Consider the following 19,622-nt stretch of genomic DNA (forward strand, 5'->3'; position numbering starts at 1 on the left):
ATATAGCTTGTGGTTTAAGATGATGTGTTTGTTGCTAAATGGGCAATGTGCTAAATGGTTTCATTGTGAACTTGACATAGCTGGGGTCTTTCTTTTAACGGATTGGTCTGTGGCCATGTCTGTGAGGCATTTTCTTGATTTTTGAGTGATGCAGGAGGGCTCAGCCCAGTATGGGTGCTGACAGCCCCGGGAAGCTGGTCTTTGGTTGTATAAGAAAGTGGACTGATCACAGACCACAGGAGCAGGCCAGTAAGCAGAGTTCCTCCATGGTTGTGATTCAGCTCCTGCCCCCAGGCCCCTGCCCCCAGGTCCCTGCCCCCAGGTCCCTGCCCCCAGGTCCCTGTGTCAACCTAGTACCCTAGTTTCTCTCTCTCAATGGAGGACTGCACTGTGAACTGAAATAAACCCTTTCCTTCCCATGTTGGCTTTGGACAGAGCGTTTATCTCAGGAATAAAGAAGCTGACTAACAAAACACAGTAGGACATGATGAGTCGTGGTTCAGAGCCCTGCCACGCACACATTCCTTTTCTTTGAATAACTGCCAGAAAATGCCACCTTTTCACCTCCGTGTCATCCAGGAGAGAAGCTCACTGAATACTTTACGGAAACCATATTCATGTATCATCATTGTGTCAGCAGACAGCTGCAGGCTGTGGAGGAGAATGTGTGCTGAGGTCATTAACTGACAAACCGACACATTTTTATTCTTCAGTTACAAAAACAAATTCTCTTTCTAACACCATGAATTACTGTGGATGCAGTTTCAAGGGGTCCTAGCCTGTACTGAGAGGCAGGACACGCGGCAGCATCACACAAGCTCCTGTGCAAACCCCACTCTTAGCTCACAATCATTTTCTACCCAGACAGCTCATGGTAGCAGATCATCCTGAAAGTTATCAAAAGAAGAGGGTGAGGGATATTGACACAGTGACTTTTCAGCTCTGAAGACTCCCCAGTCGGAATGCCAGCCTTTCAGCTAACACACAAAATTGTTCATAATGCTAGGTAAATGCTTTTCTACTGGCTTCCAAGGGTAATTTCACCTCTATCAAGCCCCTGGCTTTTCACAGTCATTGATTCAAATAAAATTAGAAGATGGTATTGGTCTCTCTGTGTGTGAGCCTGCCTGATAGAAATCAATCAAGTGTTGAACCCTAAAGCAGGCAGGAAAACATTCCATCAATGCATATAGGGAAATACCCCTGACCATGTGGATGAAACCACGTCTCTCAGAGTAGCTGTAGGAAATGTAAATAGTCTTCCCATTTTGGAACATCAAATAAGTGAGTATATAAGAGAGGATACATAGACATCCACTGTAAACCTCACCTACATGCACCTGAACTCAACACTCTCTGCCACTGAATTGCACATTAAGATGTAAATCCTTGGTTTTGATCCCCATGTATTTAAATGTTAGAAAGCATTTAGCTGAGGCTTCTTATGCAGAGCTTTGAAGTCATATTTTCCGGCCTATATACCCAACAGCCATGCAGTATTCCTGGGTGGTCATACAACTGGTCACCCAGTGTGCAATACTGAGGGGGGGAAAGGGACAACTAAAATAAAATCAGGTTTTTTTTAAAAAAAGGGTGAAAGAGGAACTTACCTATGACTGGTGCTTGTGATTAACCCAATAAGCCAAATATTATCTCTGGAAAGGGAAAACATAGTCAACACTGGACCGGCATTTTTAAAAAAGCAAGGAGCATCTATGAATTTATAGTTATTGGTCGATTGGTTAGTTCATTTATTTTCTATTTGAGTCCAGATTTCACCATACAATTGGGCTAGTCTTGACTTTGTTTTATGATGGGTATCATCCCCAATCTCACAATCCTCCTGCCTCGGGATCCTAAGTGCTAGACAAAGGTATGCTACAGGACCTAAGGGTGAAGGAACTTGTAAAAGACTTTGAGAGGCTTTTAGATGTTTGACACTTTTAAGGTGGTGACATCTATTTTTGTGGAACCTGTGGAAAGAAACTTAGAAATCCACATTGCCCACTCAAATTATGCTTTATTGTGGTTTTACTTTTAAATTTATTTTGTGTGTGTGTTGCAGCATACCTGTGGAGGACAACTTGTGAGATTAGGTCCTTTCCTCCCACTGTGGGGTTCCAGGGATTAAACTCATGTCATCAGACTTGATGGCACACTACCTACAGTGTCATCTTACCTGCCCCTGCCTTGTGTTTAAAAATAAACAAGGAATCACAAAGTGTTCAAATAATCGCTAAATTACAAAGAGCAGATGCGAATGGGATGCCATTAAATGTGCATGCTGGCAAAGGAGACAGGGTAAAACAGCGAGCGGGCAGCCAAGAGCCAACCAGCCTGGCTTTTAACCGATGCACTGGTCTGTGATTACTGAAGGCAGCAGCAAAAATAAAACTGCTCCCTTGACAAGGGCTAGTACACTTTGATTACTTTAAATTAATTGCTAATTGTGCTTTTGCCTGGCATTCTGTGTTCCTTTTTGACAGTCACATTAAAATAAGCCTTTTCTGAGTTTACGGGAACAAAGACAGGGTCTGACTCACCTGTGCTGATCAGGTTATTACTGACACTGTAACCAACTATTGTGAATAAAAGTATATTCTTAATTACAAAATTTCTACAGAATCACTTCTGAATTTCATAGTTAGTGACCCTTAAAATCGCTTATTTTTCATTATTACCTTTTGGTACATTTTGAAATGGAGTGGGAGTTTTACTTTAAAGGCTGTCCAAAATACAGCTTTAATCTAGAGCCACTAAGGAGGGCTAATCACTTGCTGATCCAGTCTGGGCCACGGTGAACATTCCACCCACCCACTGACTCCAGAAGGAGCTGGCCTATGACTTCTCATTAGGATGCATGCACAAAGGGGCTTGCCCTTTAATTGCATCATCACTACTTGAAACTAAAAGGAAGCCCTAACAAAGTCTTACAGCTAAAATAAGAGGTTGCAGCCTTGGGTACATCTTAGTTGGTACTGATGTCAGAGTATGAAAGTTTCTCAAAAATTATAAGGTAAGTTCTGGAGAGATAGTTCACTGGGTAAAGTGCATGCCACACATGAGGATCTGAGTTCAGTACCCAAAACCCATGTAAAAATCTGGTGTGGTAACTTGTAATTCCAGTACTCTATGTGCTAATGTAGGTGGATGGTCTGCAAACGTCCCCTACCAGGGGTGCCACAATCCCTGCACATTTTCAAGAACACGTTTCCTGGGTGAGAAGGGTAACTAATGCATTCAGCTCTAGGGAGTTTCTAGCTCTAGGGAGGCTGAGGTTACTTAGTGATCCCATATTGCAAAAGTTTCTCCAAAGCACATCTCCACTGCTCCCTTGCAGGATGAGGAGGCAGACACCTGTGTTTCTAGCTCTAGGGAGGCTGAGGTTACTTAGTGATCCCATATTGCAAAAGAAAAGTAAAATAAATGCTTTATTTGTAATTCCATAGCTAATAGACAGAAGGAGAAAAAAATAATTCTTTGAATAATTTCAGCTAACTGGGCATACCATGACTCAGATTTGAACTGCCCTTTGGAGTCTAGTAATGAAGTAGGACACTAAGATCCAAATAACCAAATGTGTGACGGACCTAAGGAATTCTTAATCTACTGGAGTAGTTTGATACATCTCAAAGTTCCTGTGTCTATATATTTTAAAAGAGCATTTATAATTATGAATGGAACAAGTTATATCAATTTGAAAATTAAACACTTTAATAGCACAGAAATATACATTTTGTGTTCCTCTTGTAACATATAATAATAATAACGTAGACATGTAATCCTAAATGTCTAGGAGGTTTAGCAAGGTTATTTTGTTTTGTTTTGTTTTGGTTTGGGTTTCCCTGTAGCCCCAGATAGCCTGGATCTCACTATGTAGACCAGGCTGGCCTCTGACTACAGAGCTAGGATTAAAGGTGTGTGTCTCCACTCATGCCTGGAAGAAAGTTTTATAAAGGAAGTGGAACCATCAAGCTTGACTTCTGTTACAGTTTTTTTTCTTTCCTTTTTTCTTCCTCCTTTTTAATTAGTTCTTTGAGATTACAGATAATGTATTATGCTATACTATTTCTGCCTCAAGTCCTCTCAGACCCACCCTTCCCAGCACACCCAACTTTGTGTTCTCTTTTAATAAAACATCCAATTCATGCTGTCTACATAATCTGTAGTGTGCAGCTATCTGCTAGAGAGTTGTCAACCTACCGAACTCCACAACTGTAAAAAGCAAACCTGACTCCCCCTCTCCCAGAAGCTACTGTGAGTGGGTCCTCAGCGAGGAGTGCTGCTTTGTGCCCACATTCACTTGCCATGCTCCAACTTTTTCTGGCTTGAGTTTTTGTGTTTTTTACCTGTTTTCAGAAGTGCTATGAGATCACGTATGCACCTTTCCTGTGCTATCCAGGATACACTGTTTCCTCGTAGTCATCCAGTACCTCTGGCTCACACAGTCTTTCCTCTACCTCTGCTGCAGGTTTGATTCCTGAGTTTTGTGGGGTCTTGTTTTCAGTGTCTCAGTTAGTGATGTCATGGAATATGGAGCCACATAAAATCCCACATTCCTGCGACAACCTGATGTATGACAAAAAGGACAATGATACGTGTCGGAGAATGAAAAACATTCTCAACAAATGGCGCTACTCAAACTGGATAGCTACATGTAGAGGAATGAAACTGGATCCGTATCTCTCTCCAGGCACAAAACTAAATTCCCAGTGTTTGAAGAACGCCATAGGACCTGATACAGTGAATCAGACAGAGAGAAATTAGGTGATACACTGGAACTCATAGGCACAGGAATAGACTTTCTAAACAGGAACCCAATGGCATAGGCATTAAGACCAACAAGTGTAAATGGAACTTCATGTCACTAAAATAAATTCCTCTGTCCAATAAAGGACTCCATCGATGGAGTAAACGTTCAGACTGCAGAATGGGGAAAAACTTATAGTGTCAAACATCTGACAGATGGTAAGGCTCTCAAATATATAAAGGACTGAAAAACCTAAACAACAAGGAATAAAACAACCCGATTTTTAAAATGGGATGTGGGATAACAGAACAGGAAGGGTTTTGGCATGGGGTGTGGGCTGTCATCCAGTAGAGAAGGGAACATAGGGAGGGGTAACCAACACTAAAGTCCTTTTGAACCCTAATATGGAAAAACTGCAGAAAACCCTAAAATGTACACATACACATATGCAAAATGTGTCTAAAAGGGGTTACCTATCAGGAGCAACAATGTTCCTACTGAAATCTGGGCCAAGACCCCATGGCTAGATAGGTCATTCTGCTAAGTAGACATAGTATTAAACCAGTCTTAATGAATTTTCCTCATATCCATAGGTTGGTGAATTTCTCAACTCTCCTCAGAGAATGTTTTTTCAGTTGATGGTGATTAACACAGAGACCTGCAATTGGTCAAGGACAGGAAATAAAAGACTGTGGATAGTTCATTCCTACATACTCTGGTTTCTCATCAGCACTGGAAAAACTTCCAGACTAAAGTAAGACCAAAGTCAGTTTTACATTGACCTTTTTTATTGATAAGACTCTCTTATGTATGTGGCCTATAAATAGCAGGTTTTGAACCTTCAATATATGTTAAATATAGCAATCCACTTTTGAGCTCATTTTATTCTGGCGAGAATTAAAAATTCCACATGTGATCTTTAAAAATACCACATAAAAATTAAGGAGAAAATGTAAAAGCCAAGCCATGAGGAGACAGACTAGCAACACACAGTGATGGTTTTCATCTCCCAGGGATCCAGTCCAAGCAGCTGGACAGTGTCTCCTCTTAATGACAGTGTCGCTGTCCAGTACCTGAACTCCAGTTTCAAAAAGGGACTAACAATCGTCAAACAAACACACCAGAATTCAGAAAGTTGGAGAGAAGAGTGAAGGGAGAGACACAAATGTTCCAGTGTATGGGACAAGCAGTGTGTGGCCTGAAGGTCGAGGAGCCAAGAGAAAAGACTAGGCAGAGTTTGACAGTTGCCTAGAAGCTGTTTGTGCTAAATGCACTGACTTCACTTGGCCCCCAAGGCAAGTAAGTGGAAGCCTGGTGCCTCTGCCCCCATCCCATGCCTGTCTCCATTAATTCAGCAAGACTTCTGCTTGATTCTGTGTAGGCAAGTTCCCCTCAAGGAATGCCTATCTACCCTGCCTATCTCATCCCTTCACAAGTCAGTTGTCCTAAGCCTGAAGTCCCTCAGATTCCCGGATATTAAACTCTCACAGAAGACCTCTGAACCTGAGTGACTTATCCATGAGCATGAACTTGTATTTTCAGTCAGAAGCCATCACCTCACAGGGACCCGATGGAGCTCATGCAGCGATGACAGGGACAGCAACCCCTTCAGACAACCTTGCAGGAGCAGAGCTAGGATAATGACCACTTCCCACGGCCCAGGATTTTCTCTATTTAACTCAAAACCTCATGTCGGCACCCCCAAATAAATGAGATAAATGAACCCCTTTGATTGTTCCTCTTCTTCAGACATGGAGTGAATATCTCTCTGCTTTTTGCAGTTATACATTGCTTCTTTTTTAATGTTTACGATTTACGAAAATGTCCCCCATAGGCTCCAAGTATTTGGACATTTTGTGCCCAGATGGTGGCGCTGTTTTGGGAGGTTTGGAAGGTGTGGCTATCCTGGAGGAAGCATGTCACTGGGGGTGGGCTTAGCCTTGCTGGATCTCCAGTCGCTCTCTTGCTTCCTGTGCCTGTGTGATGATGTGAGAGCTTAGCTTCTGCTGCTCCTGCTCCAGCCACCTCCAGCCACCATGCCTCCCTGCCATGACGGCCTGTAATTCCCCTGGAACCATAAGCTCGAATAAACACTTCCTTTTATAAGCTGTTTTGGTCAGTGTTTCTATCACAGCAACAGAAAACTGACTAATACATATGCATAAAGACATTTTTTGAAAGATTAAGTTAATTGTGTTCAGTACTCTGTAAGACTAGCCTTCAGATAATGAACTCTCAGCATAGACATATATACCTGCATTTGCCTAAACATTACAATTCAAGTCTATCTACAAATTCCCAAGGCAACATTTGGCCCTTTGGAGGACAGGCACCATGACAAGCAGCACTTCTCTATGCAGAGGGAGGGCTGAGAGGACAGTTGTCTGTCTGTTGTCACAAATGACCACAACAGGTGTCCTATCAGACACTATTGCTGGAACCTGGGCCTGTACTAATCTGTTCCAACGTAACTCATCCCATTCTATATATGTATTTTCCTTAAAACATTCATATATGCACATGGCATGCTTCCTGTTAAAGAATGTAGCCAACACAACTGCAACACCAGAAAATTCTAAATAATATCAAAACAGCACTTTTCATGAACGGTGTCCAAGAATTTATGACTTTTTTCAACAAAACATATAATTTAAACAAGTCATCTGCTTAAAAACTCTGAAAAGTTTTTTTAAAATAGTATTTTATTAGCTATTTGAGAATTTCATACAAAGTATTTTTATCTGATCTATCATCTTCAACGTCCCCTCCCAGATCCACTCTCAACATATCCACCTACTTTGTGTCTTCCTTCATTTTTTATAAAGTCCATGGAGACCAGTTTGTGTTGTGCAGAAACTCTTTGGTGTGGGTCTATCCCCTTAAAGAAAACCAAGTCACCCTCTCCCAGCAGCTATCAACTGTAACAGAGGGTAAGAGGTGATGCTCTGCTCAGCCCCAAGCAGGACATTTACTCACTCCTTTAACTGGTGTCCTGGGACAGGAAGCAAATCTAGCCTGTTGGAGTTGCCTAAGCCGGGGCATCTCTCTCAAAAGTTTGATTATGAGAGAAAACAATTGACACTTGCCTCAGAGCTGAGCACAGCGTCAGTCCAACGGGATCCAGGAGTCTGCTACTGGACACTGGGAAGCTCCTCCCTTTTCTTGACTTTTAGCTGTGGTTCAGTCAGAGAAGGATATTGATCAGCTCTGATCTGAGTCCTTAGCTACAGGAGACAGAGGTCTCTGAGCTATGCTGCTTCTAGAACTCACAGCAAATATCAGAGAAGGACCAGTTATGGGGAAAAGGCTTTAGTCAGACATGTCAAAAGCTCCACATTTGGAAAAACAGACAAAGGGGAGCTTAGTGGTCACTTCCTTCAGGTGATCAATTCAGGATACTATGCAGCTCTGGGAGGAGGCTGATGGTAGTTTGTGGATAAATACTAAGAGGTAAATTATGGAAAGTTGGGTGGAATCGGGGAGCAACTGCAGACATTCTTTGGCTGGGATTGCTGCAAATGAAACACTTTCTTAGCCCACAACCAGATGTCCTCAAGCATGACACTTAGCTCCACCATGGAATTGCCAGCAACCCACTGCACTCAGTCCTCCCAAGCAGGGAAGCACAGACCACTACAGCCAGCCATGCCCCCCGCCCGGCAAGCAGCACATCGGGAGCCCAAGGACACAGAATGCACTCAGCCAGAGCACATGTCAGAGATGGCCAGAGAAGGGACAGCTGGTGCCATGGGCTGCCCCCGTCCACTGCTCCCACAGCTGTCTCCTGGGAAGAAGGAAACCTGATTTTTTCCTGATTTCGTGTAACTGTTTTATCATTATAATCATTTGCATTTTGCTTTTGTTTTTCTGAAGAGGTTCATTTCTTAATCAGAGCTGAATGACTTAAATATATGTAAAGATTTTGTATTTTGCTCAATTTCATGACTTAATCAATAAGACATTGTTTGCATAGGTGGGAACAAAAATGTCCTAACTGCCATTCCATAAAAAGGATTTTAATTAAGAAACTACATAAACAAATGGGGCAATATTTGATCTGACAAACTGCTAAAATATAGACATTGGGAACGTTGGAAGTTGCTTTTGTACTTTTGCATAGAGTGACTCTGGTGAAATTCTTGTGACATCTAGACTTAGAAGCCACACTGCGGCTTCCCATCATTATAGCAGGCATGTAAAAGGTGGACATTATTTGAAGCAGACAAATTGCCCTTTTGGCTATGGAGTTTGAGAGCCAGGCAATTCCAGCTTCATCACAGGAAACGGTAAGAACTAATGCCTTTTATTTTCTTCTGGCTAAAAGCTTTGAATAAGCAGATACTTTCCAGTAAGTGCTCTTGAAATATGCCCAAACAGTCTAAAAGAGAGTGAAGAATACTCCGAATGGTATAAACTTTAAGCAGACTTTTACATAGGTGTGCTGTGACCCAATTACTCCAAATAGTGACGCCTAAGACGTGTAATGTTTTCACAAGGAGTTGTGATTTCTGATAATTAAGTATTTATTTTCAGCACTTTTTTGCTAGAACTCCACTTTAACTGATTTGTTTGACACTTCAAACCAATGTCTAATTTCTATGTTGGTATAACTATGGATTATAACTAATGGATGGTAATGTTTTCTTTTTAAAAATATTTTACTGAGTTTGTTTGAATTTCACATAATAGATCTTAATCCGATTTAGACCCCTCCCCATCTGTGTCCCCCATAGTGCCCCCACAACTGGATTTCATGCATTCTGTCATGTATTAAGTCCTATCTGGTCAAGCTTTTGTACCCAGATGGCTCTTGGGACAAGTTCATCCACTGGAGTCTAGTCAGCCTGTCTAGCGCCACTCCCTTAAAGAAGATCTGCTCTCCCTCCTCGCAGTAATCAGCTGCCAAACGTTCTTTGCCCTTGTTTGGGGCCTACTGCCCATTTCCCTCGTTCTATGCTGGGTTTTTGTCTGACTGAATCAGCGTGGGTCTTGGGCATGCAGTCACCATCATTGCAAGTTCATATGAGCAAGTGCCCAGGGGTCTGAGAGCCTCTGTTTCCTCATGTTCATGCACCAACCCTGGATCTTGCAATCTCTCCGCACCCTCTTCCACAATGATCCCTGAGCTATGGGTGAGTGAGGTTAATATGGCAGTCCTATCCAGGGACATGCACTCTGCAGTCTCTTGTTCTCTAAAACTTTGCCAATTGGACCTTCTGTGTGCATCACACTCTGTTGTATGAGGAAGCTTTGCTGGTGAGAGTTGAGGGGGTTATTAGTATTTTCTCTACCCTGTGTTCTACTATGTTCTGTGAGTCTTAGGTTCCATTGTAGATGTGTTACATAGGGCTGGGCATCTCACAGACATATATTCTTTGTGTGTGACCAGTTGTGGAACTCTGCAATAGCCTCTATCTTTTATAAAAGAAAAAGCTTCTTTAATGAGTGGTGTACAGTATACTTGTCTGTGAATATAAGGATCCATATTTAGCATACAATAAGAAATTTCATTTGTTTAGAGATGACAGAGATAGGGTTTTCTCTAGGATCTATGACCTTTCCAGCCATGTGTATTTGGCATTTTTTTAACAGTGCCACCCACTGAGAGGGCTTTAAATCCCATTAGGTAGCTGTTGATTACCCCCTGTATAAAAGGTAGATTGTTTGCTGTGCCAGTTGTGGTTATTAGGCTTTGGAGCCAGGTTGGACCATTGATTTATTTCCCCCCTTAGCAGGTTGCATAGTGTCCTCTAGAACTATGAGAGCAAGTCTTCAAGGAGAAGGCCTCCAGGTTACTTCCAGCTCCATTACTCTAATCCCTGTGTATGAAGTATGTCCTGTCTTCAGCAATAGAGGCTTACCTTCACATTCTGGGAGGCAATCAAGGGCTGTGACAATGATTTTTTTAATGTGTTATCAAAGTGTCTGGAGATTTGGTCCTTTATTGTTGAAGTGTAATAGAGATCTCTGTGTTGCTTTCTGGCAATTAAAGTCAAAGCGCTCAGATTTCTTGCTGAATTGTCCATTTCTGACAGCCTAGAACATTTTTAGTGTTTCTTCCTGAAGGGAAAATACTAAACGCAGAGAGCAGTGCTGACATCCCTCATGATATGCTCTGTCCAATCAACAGATGGTCGTGTTGCCCTCCATCCAAGTAGCATTCTGTCCTCAGCCTTTGCTCTTGGAAATTAAGAGACAAATAAAGTAGATTCAGTTTGAATTCTACCCCAGTTCTAGATAGTAGAGACTCAGAGAAATAATGTGGTCCATACCAGCATGCAACAAAATCGTATTGTTTTATAAGAGCATCTCAAATTCATTTCATAAGGCCTGCACAATAATTTTATGTATTTATGATATTATGCTCAATTTATTCCCATATCATAAGATTTTGTTTCTTCAGCTTTTCTGGGAGATCTTTTTCCTCTTCACGCTTAGGAACAATTTGTTCTTTTTCAGTGAGGCTCAAACCATGTCAATGCGCCAGGGGAAGCTCATGTATGAGTTAATCCAATCATGAGCTCTGAGCTTGGTAACTTCTGTGATGCATCTTGTATGATTTGCTCACCTGGATACACTCAATGACTAGAGAATCAACTTCTAAACCCTTAAATTCAGCATTAATCTCTGTGTTTTTAAGGATGTGAAGCAAAAATTTAGCATTCTTTTTGGGCCACAGCCCCCATGTCCAGCCCCACTGGTTGTCCTGGGCACAACGACCAACTCTACCATTGTGCCTCCGCAATGGCACACACACTGCTTTCTTAAAGTGATGACTTTCAGACACTTGGTGTGTTTTCGGATATGCCTACCTTGATGGTCTTGGCAGTTGCATGTGTGTTCCTAAAGTGAAGAAGAAGATTAGAACTTCTTTATTTTCAAGATTTTGTATGATTTTCTGGGTCAAGAGAGTAGTGAACCATTTTTAAATACAGCATACTATTCTCATATGACTCTATTGTGCCAGGGATTTCATAAACATTTATAGCCTCAAAAGGTTACTAAGTGATGAACAACAGTGTGTGCTATGTTTGAATGGTTTCCTCATGTCTGTGAATTTTCATTCTTTCTGACCGTCTGATTATTTGGTTGGAGATCAAATCCATGTTTGTATATAAACCCATAGGCAATTTCCTTTGTAAACATTTGATCTTTTAATATCTTTTTTTGTAGTGGAATACAGATTCTAATTATTTTAGATAAGTTGTAGGTTGTGTTACTCCACAGAACATACATTATTTCAAGCCATGAGGGTACACACAAACTGAACTGGGAAATAATTCATGTATTGGCTCCCAGGCCATTGTCATAAGAGCCACTATTTATGGAAAGTGACTCTGCTTGGCTTCCAGTTATTCCTCGCTCTTTGTCCTTGGATAAAAAGCAGTGATTTCTTTCTGCAAAGGGTAGAGATGCTTCATCTGGCTTTCGACTTAGAGTACTCAAATCACTCTCAGAGCTGGCATGCCAGAAAGTCCCATTTTTAGATTTGATGACTTGAAAAAGAAGGTACATAATAGTCCCAAAAGACCAAGACCTTTGGTAATGAATATTTTTATTTTATTGGCTTATTTCCTTGATCCTTCCTGTATGTTAACACTATAAATTAGGTCAAGATATAGGGCTTTTCTCTTGTACCTAGAGAGGTAGCTCATCTTCAAAATAAACTTTTAACTAACACAAATACTTCAGACCTGTCCTTTATAAAATATAGTAGCTTTAATTTTACTAAGCAAGAACTAATGCAGTTAAGTAGTATATTTGATAATAATAATAATAATATAATCTTCTAAGCAATATTAAATATTTTATCTGTGGTAAGATACTTAAGTGTGAAGATTTAAGTGGCGAAGTTACATTTTTAAATTTTATCATTGCTGTGACAAAACAGACTCCATCAGGAGATCTGTCATTACATGGAGGTCAAGGTGACCAGGCTGCGAGGTGGCTGGACATGTTGCTTCTGAGCTCAGGAAGCAGGGAGGGGAGAATGCTGGTGGTCGGCTCGCTTCCTCTGTTCATTCAGTCTGCGGTCCCAGCCCATAGAATGGTGCTGCCAAATTTAGGATGGATCTGCCAGTTCAGTTAATCTAACCTAGGAACCCCCTCACAGGAATGCCCTGAAGCTTGTCACCTAGGTGATTCTAGATCTTTTCAAGAAGACAAACACAATTAACCCTGGTATATGATGGGCAGTAATGGTGTATGTTTAAAACATTTTGGCTATTAAGTTTGTGTAAAATCTGATTTGAAAGTATTGTAATGGGGCATGCTTAGCATCTCAGCCCTAGGCTCTGATACCCTAAGGGTTTATAGTGAAGGAAAGGGACCATTAATTACTCTATGATTATTTTGTCTTCCCATATGTCACAAAGTATTATTTTCTACATCATTGTACTGCCTCTATCTTATGAAGTCTGTCTTATTAAAATTAATTATTAAGTTTTAGTCAAGAGCAGTTTCCATGAAATTCTCTTTTAAAACAGGAACAATGTTGGTTTGAATAAGATTTTAATTTTTGACGTTTGTTTCAAATTCTCCATAGGAAGAAATGGCCAAGACGTGGTATTTATACTGAGTCCTTGGCCAGAACAAGTTGGCGTGCCATTCACCTTGAACAAAAACTAGTATTCTAATATGCCTTTCAGTAAACTTTGTCTTCTAGGAACCTACTGTTAAAGACATGGTCCTAGAGGCCGACAGAAGCTTCCAGAATGAGGTAGACATACAACCTTCCTCACTACCTCATGGCACCTGCAGTGACTGCAACATGAAGGGAGGTTGTCCCCACACAGGAACCCCCATCTGAAGCCATACCTCAACCAGCAGGAGCTGGAGAGCAGCTTGCTTTCCCTCTCATGGCTGATTCCCCTGCCTGGGTAAGGGCTCCAAGGTTAACCCACAGCATGAAGGGCAATGTTGATAAAGAGACCTAGCAGGTCCAGTAAGGACTCCAGTGAGGGCTGATCCACAGTACTGAACATCTACTCCCAATCTCATCAGCAATATAAACTTAAAAATGGAAGTTCCCCACTCCTGATCATTGCTGAAAATATTTACATATTTTATTCATAAGTTTTCTATGATTTTTCAACAGACTGATTATAGAAAAAACTTGGCTTATGAAGGAAGGATATTTATACATTTTATGTTTACATTAAAGTGGAGGGCTTAATTAGAGGAAACTGACATCTTAGCATTGATGAAATTAAATATTATACTTCAACATCTGAATGTCAATACAGAAGAAAATTTACAAATATCTCTAGGGCAAAAACAACCAACTTGGAAAATCTAAACGTTTCAACCTTCATCAGCTTAAAGAGTTTTAGATAACACTGTGGTAAATAAATGAATGTAGCAATAAAAGCAACACCATTCATGAACTGAACCAAAGCAGTCATGACAGGCTGCCAGCAGCACCTGCTCCTCAGACATTGCCAGTCTGCTTGCTTGCTTTATCTGCCCCCTATCTATCTATCCACCCCCTGTCTGTCTGCCTGCCTTTGGTGAGGACCATCATTTCCTATGAAGAAACAAAATCTAGCAAGTTAGAATGAGCTAACTGTTGAAATCCAGCCTTCCAACCCTGTCTGGCTATGGGTAGACTTTACGCATTTCAGTCAGAGTTTTAAGGAAATGCACACAGTGCATTAGGGGGCACCAGAGGCAGGGTTCGGGACATGGGTTGTCACAACCAAAGAACTGTCTTGTGTTTCTCTGACTGAAACTAAATGTCTCAGGTTATCTATTTCAGTAACAGAAGAATCTTCATAACTCAGCAGCATCACGTTAGCCCTCTTTCTGTTCTGGATTCTTGAATGACCCTGGCTTCTTGTCTCCCTAGTGACCCCTCAGAGCATCAGACTGGAACAGGGAGGTGGAGGCAGAGAAGGTTGCTATGTGACCTCGGTGTTCCCTGTCTTGGCCCCTCCTTTCCTATTTTCCCTATCTTTCTCTCTCTCTTGAATTTGCTCTTAAAAGGGAATAAAAAATGTAATTGCTTCTTTGTTCTATATGAAATTCCATAAAAATTTAAATTCATTTTGATGTTTCAGAAAGAGCATTGCTTGAACCTATTCATAAATATATATACACAACCTGTACTGAATAAGTATTGATATGGACATACCTGAAACTGTGGCTGGCATGCATTAGTGTATGGCTAGGACAACACTAATGACACATGGCTTATCGTATCTTCACATTAAGAATTTGTCTCTGGTGTTGTGAATGTGCTGTGCAGAAGCACTTCCTGTCCAGCTGACTGTCCTGCATCTTCAGTGACCATCAAAGCATTTCTCAGTGTGATTTTACCCTGAGTCTTTATCGCTGTAGCAGCAGCTTTGTTCCATATAACAGGCAATGAATTGTTCAGGGTAAGAGGAAAGTAGGGGAAATATTGTTTCCATAAGAAAAATTAATTTGAATCATACTGAATTTGGTGACTAAGGTATGAATATTTGCTTATCCCGGATGTTACTGACCCTTACTTAGTATACAGCAGGTTGCAATTCAGTAGTCCATTTTCAGTCGTTATAAAACCCTGCTTCATGCAAGCAATAGTGTGAAGTAAAGGGATTTGTCAAGGTGCTTGTCTATCACCTGCAGTGAGCTGGCTGTGGAGCCGCAGTTACCTGCACAAGCATACCACATTATTATTTAAAGCAGGGGCTGTGGGCCTGGCTTCCTAGGAACATGATTCACAGCTAGAAAGAGGAGTGATGTGAACATCAGCACTAACGAGCTTACTTCAAAATTGGGGAGGTGTAAATTATTAAATATGACTCGATGGCTGGTGAGCAGGGGACTTCTCATACAATTCCTATTAGAAAAGGCAGCTATTCTAGAAATCCTAAGGGCATTAGACAAACAAGAAAGGAATCAGCAGTGCTCACGTAAGAATAACACACCAGGAACATGGACCAAGGAGCCAATAAAAGTCAGTAACATACTGTCAATAGGGAAGGACTTAAGACAAGGGGAGAGAGAGAGAGAGAGAGAGAGAGAGAGAGAGAGAGAGAGAGAGAGAGATTATTAGAGAGGAATGACTGTGATCAGGCCCAGAACTGACACTTTCAACTTATAAACCTCAGAAAATGCAAGTGTTAGAAGTGTTAGCCTGGGCATGGTGGTGCAAGTCTTTAATCCCAGCAAAGGCTGGCAGATCTCTGTAAAATGGAGGACAGCCAGTTCTGGGTGGAAACAAACAAAAATGTAGGTGTTGTAGGAAGGTGTACTGAGAGTGACTGATGTTAATTGAAAAATAAGAGGTGTGCAGTAATTTTAAGTCACGCTTGAAGAATATAAAAACGATCTGATTCTCCGTGTCAGGTACTTGATTGTGTGACGTGAGGGAAAGGCTGGGATGGTTTGAGTGAGCATGTTCCCAATAGGCTCCAGTGTTTGAACACTTTCTCTCCAGCTGAAGGTGCTATTTGGGGACATTTTAGGAGGTGTGACTTTATTTGTGTCAAAGTCTGAACCGTTTACTTTACCAAAACCACAGCCTTAGTTGATGCTATTTATAGATTAGTCACATGGCTTTGAAGAAAAGTAAGTCACAAAGATTAAAACTTGGATATTTAAAATTCTATGCTCTTACTGTGTAATTTCATAGTCATTGTATTTCATGTGTCTTGAATAAATTTAGAAATTAAACTCTACTGGTGATAATGTATTTCCTTATTTGCCCTGATTTTTCCATCGATCTGAATTTCTCTATCATGATAAGCAGAATAATGCTCCTGAAAGATATGTATGTTCTAATCCTGGAAGCTGTGTAGTCCTGTTATACAAAAGAAAATATGACCGCGAATCAGTAAGGTTTAAACAGGTGGATTACCCTGGTAAGCTCAGTGTAGTCAGTGGGTTCCTCAAAAGGTAGAGGAGACACAGGAGGTGCCGGTGACCTTATCTAGGCCGCTTTCAATCGTTTTTGGATTTGAAGGCAGATGAGGAGACCACAAACAGAGGCATACAGGGCTGCCCTGGAGAAAGGGAAGCCGATGTTTGATTGTAGCTCAGTGAGATCACTGCTGAATTAGACTGGACAGCACTGTGAGAAAACGTCCGCATTGGCTGAAGTGCCAACTACCTAGAAGTCTACAGAAAGTAAATACATCCTTTCCAAATTCCCCCAGTCTGCCAATAGATCTATCTGAAGGAGCCTGGCCTTGGCATTGATGACCACATCAATCATGAAATGACAGCTTCCAAAGCAGAATGATTCAAAATCTGTTTCAGGGAAGAAAGGTCTTCAGGGCTAATTCATTAAGTCTTAGATGCTGAGGGAGGCTCTGGGCACTACAGTGTCCTGTGGCCCCTATCTCTGGTTGCCTTAATGGTTCCTTTTATTTTGTAAATGTGGTCTATTGGGTTGAACAGAGTCAGAGTCTACCCCATTGCTTCTAAGGATATTAATTTTTTTATGCTTTGGAACACAGAAGAGGCCTTTCTTATAATTAGAGATAACAAATGTCCATGAATGTAGGAATACCAGCCTGATAATGAGGGTCTTATGCAAATTGTGCATATAAAAGTTTGTTTCTGGGTGTGGTGGCACATGCCTTTAATCTCAGTATTCCAGAGCAGAGCCAGGCAGATCTCTGTTAGTTCAAAGCCAGTCTAGTCTACATAGGGAGTTTCAGGTCAGCTAGGTCTGCATATTATGACAATGTCTTTAAGAAAAACTGTCATCGTGTTTGAAATTATATGAAATAAACATGACTGTAACACTTAGAACAGAGTTCCCTGCCATCATGTAAAAACATCAACAACACAGTACTGTTCTGAATAAATTGAACACTGAAGATAATTCACTCACTAGAAAACATGTTTAAAATATGACTCATTTACAACCATGGGAGTAAGTGCCGGGCAAAGATCTTGCTCTGTGTGGTGTCTCTGGATTTTTGAGGTGTTTTCACTGGGGGCTCATGGCAGAGTAATCAGGAGCTCTGAAACTTCTTTCAGGTTTTGATTAAAAATAGGCCACAAAGACTAAAATTAGAATACATAAGATTCAACGCTACTCATGACAATTCTGGTGGTTTTATACTTTTACTCATTTAATAAATTTAGGCTTTTAGATTTAATTTGAAAACATGGCCTATTACCAAGAGTCTACAATCCCGGCAAGTGAAAACACAGAGATACAGTTGAAAGGATCGAAACTCTTGCATTCTTTGGTCCTGGGCTTCTCGGCTCAGTCAGCCTGCCTGCTTAAGAAATAGGCCAAAACTTTTAAGAGTACCAGTGGTGTTGCTACGTTATCCTATACGATAAATAAGGCTAGGGTTTACAAAAGATCAGATCTAGGAACTCCTTCATCAGAGTGAAATCCATTACGCCCTCCTTTGCTCAAAGATATTGCAGCCGTTTCATGTTCATAGACTTAAAAAGCAGGTATGAGTGAAGTCGACCCTTGACGTAGGAAATCTGAACATGGACCCATTAGGACAAAGCTCAAGTTAGTTAAGAATTGCATGATAATGTTCTGTGTATTTAAATAAGGTAAAGCTATGTATAGAACCCTGACAAGTTGTGTACTTACAACACACAGAACTGAACTATATTATTATAACCTGGCAAGGTGTTAACCACCTACTTGTGTAACACGGCATTTTTCTTTTCTTTTCTTCTTTTCCTTTTTCCCTTGGATCTTACGATCTTCCCCCTCTTCTGCATTAGTCCCTGAGCCGTGGGAGGGTGAGTCCTATCCAGGGACACATACTCTGCAGGCCCTTGGTTTCCAAAACATGGTCTGTTGTGGTCTTCCGTGTGTATCACACTCTGTTGTATGAGGAAGCATCATGGGTGAGAGTTGAGGGGTCCCTGAGCCGTGGGAGGGTGAGTCCTATCCAGGGATACATACTCTGCAGGCCCTTGGTTTCCAAAACATGGTCTGTTGTGGTCTTCTGTGTGTATCACACTCTGTTGTATGAGGAAGCATCATGGGTGAGAGTTGAGGGATGTGTTACTGTTCTCTCTACCCCTTGTTCCATTATGTTCCATGAACCTAGGTGCAGATGTTCCACTGTACATGTGTCACCTAAGGCCAGGTATCTTTCACACATACATTCTTCTCTGTGTGTGATCCATTGTGAAACTCTGTAATAGCCTCCATCTGCTGCAAAAAGAAACTTCTTTGATGAGTGGAGTACCATATACTTGTCTGTAAATATAAGGATCCATATTTAGCATACAGTAAGGAATAGAGATATTACAGTCATGGGATTTCCTCTAGGATTCATGACCTCTCCAGCCATGTGTATTTGGCTATATTTACAGTGCTACCAATGAAAGTCCCTCCCATTTAGAGGGCTTTAAGTCTGATTAGATAACTACTGCTTACCCCCAGGTAGAAGTGCCACTACTGCACCAGCAGAGCGAGTTTGCTCAGCCAGTCACGGTTATTAGGCTTTAGAGCTGGGCTGGATGATTTTGATTGAATGATTTTCTCCCGTAGCAGCTTGTGCAGTATATTTTAGAACTATGAGAGCTAATCTTCAGGGAGGAGGCTTCCAGGTCATTTCTGATTGCTCCAAGTACTGCGTCCTAAATATGTCCTGTTGTCAGCAGTAAAGTCTTAAGTTCCGGGAGGCAATCAAGGGCTGTGGCAATAGCCTATGAAATTTGGTGGTGGTGGGGTCTCCTAGACTACCATGACCAACAACTCAAAGGGAAGTTTCTGCTGTCTGGCACTGTGTTTCTCTTAAACTCAAGTGATTATATTTTTTAAGTTAACTATTTTATTTCAAATTCTGCAGATGAATATCTGCTTTGAAAACACTTAACAAGTTTTATCTTATTTCTAACATAAAGGAATTAATGTGCTGGTATGCGATTTGCATTTCCAGTTCTGGTTTAA

The 19,622-nt window shown here is 41.2% G+C and overlaps 1 protein-coding gene across 1 annotated transcript in view; it reads right to left on the reverse strand.

Moving 5' to 3' along the window:
- Positions 1–18,570, reverse strand: part of LOC103729463 (protocadherin-15) — a 1,150,197-nt gene extending 1,131,627 nt beyond the window's left edge. The window contains exons 1-3 of the mRNA XM_029560656.1: positions 18,360–18,570; positions 4,350–4,569; positions 1,611–1,655 (exon numbers count right to left, since the gene is read on the reverse strand). The gene's annotated coding sequence lies outside the window, so the exon portion shown is untranslated. The remainder of the gene's footprint in view (positions 1–1,610; positions 1,656–4,349; positions 4,570–18,359) is intronic.
- Positions 18,571–19,622: the final 1,052 nt, after the last annotated feature.

The sequence above is a fragment of the Nannospalax galili genome, unplaced genomic scaffold (assembly GCF_000622305.1).
Source record: "Nannospalax galili isolate Female #2095 unplaced genomic scaffold, S.galili_v1.0 scaffold70, whole genome shotgun sequence".
NCBI lineage: Eukaryota > Metazoa > Chordata > Mammalia > Rodentia > Spalacidae > Nannospalax > Nannospalax galili.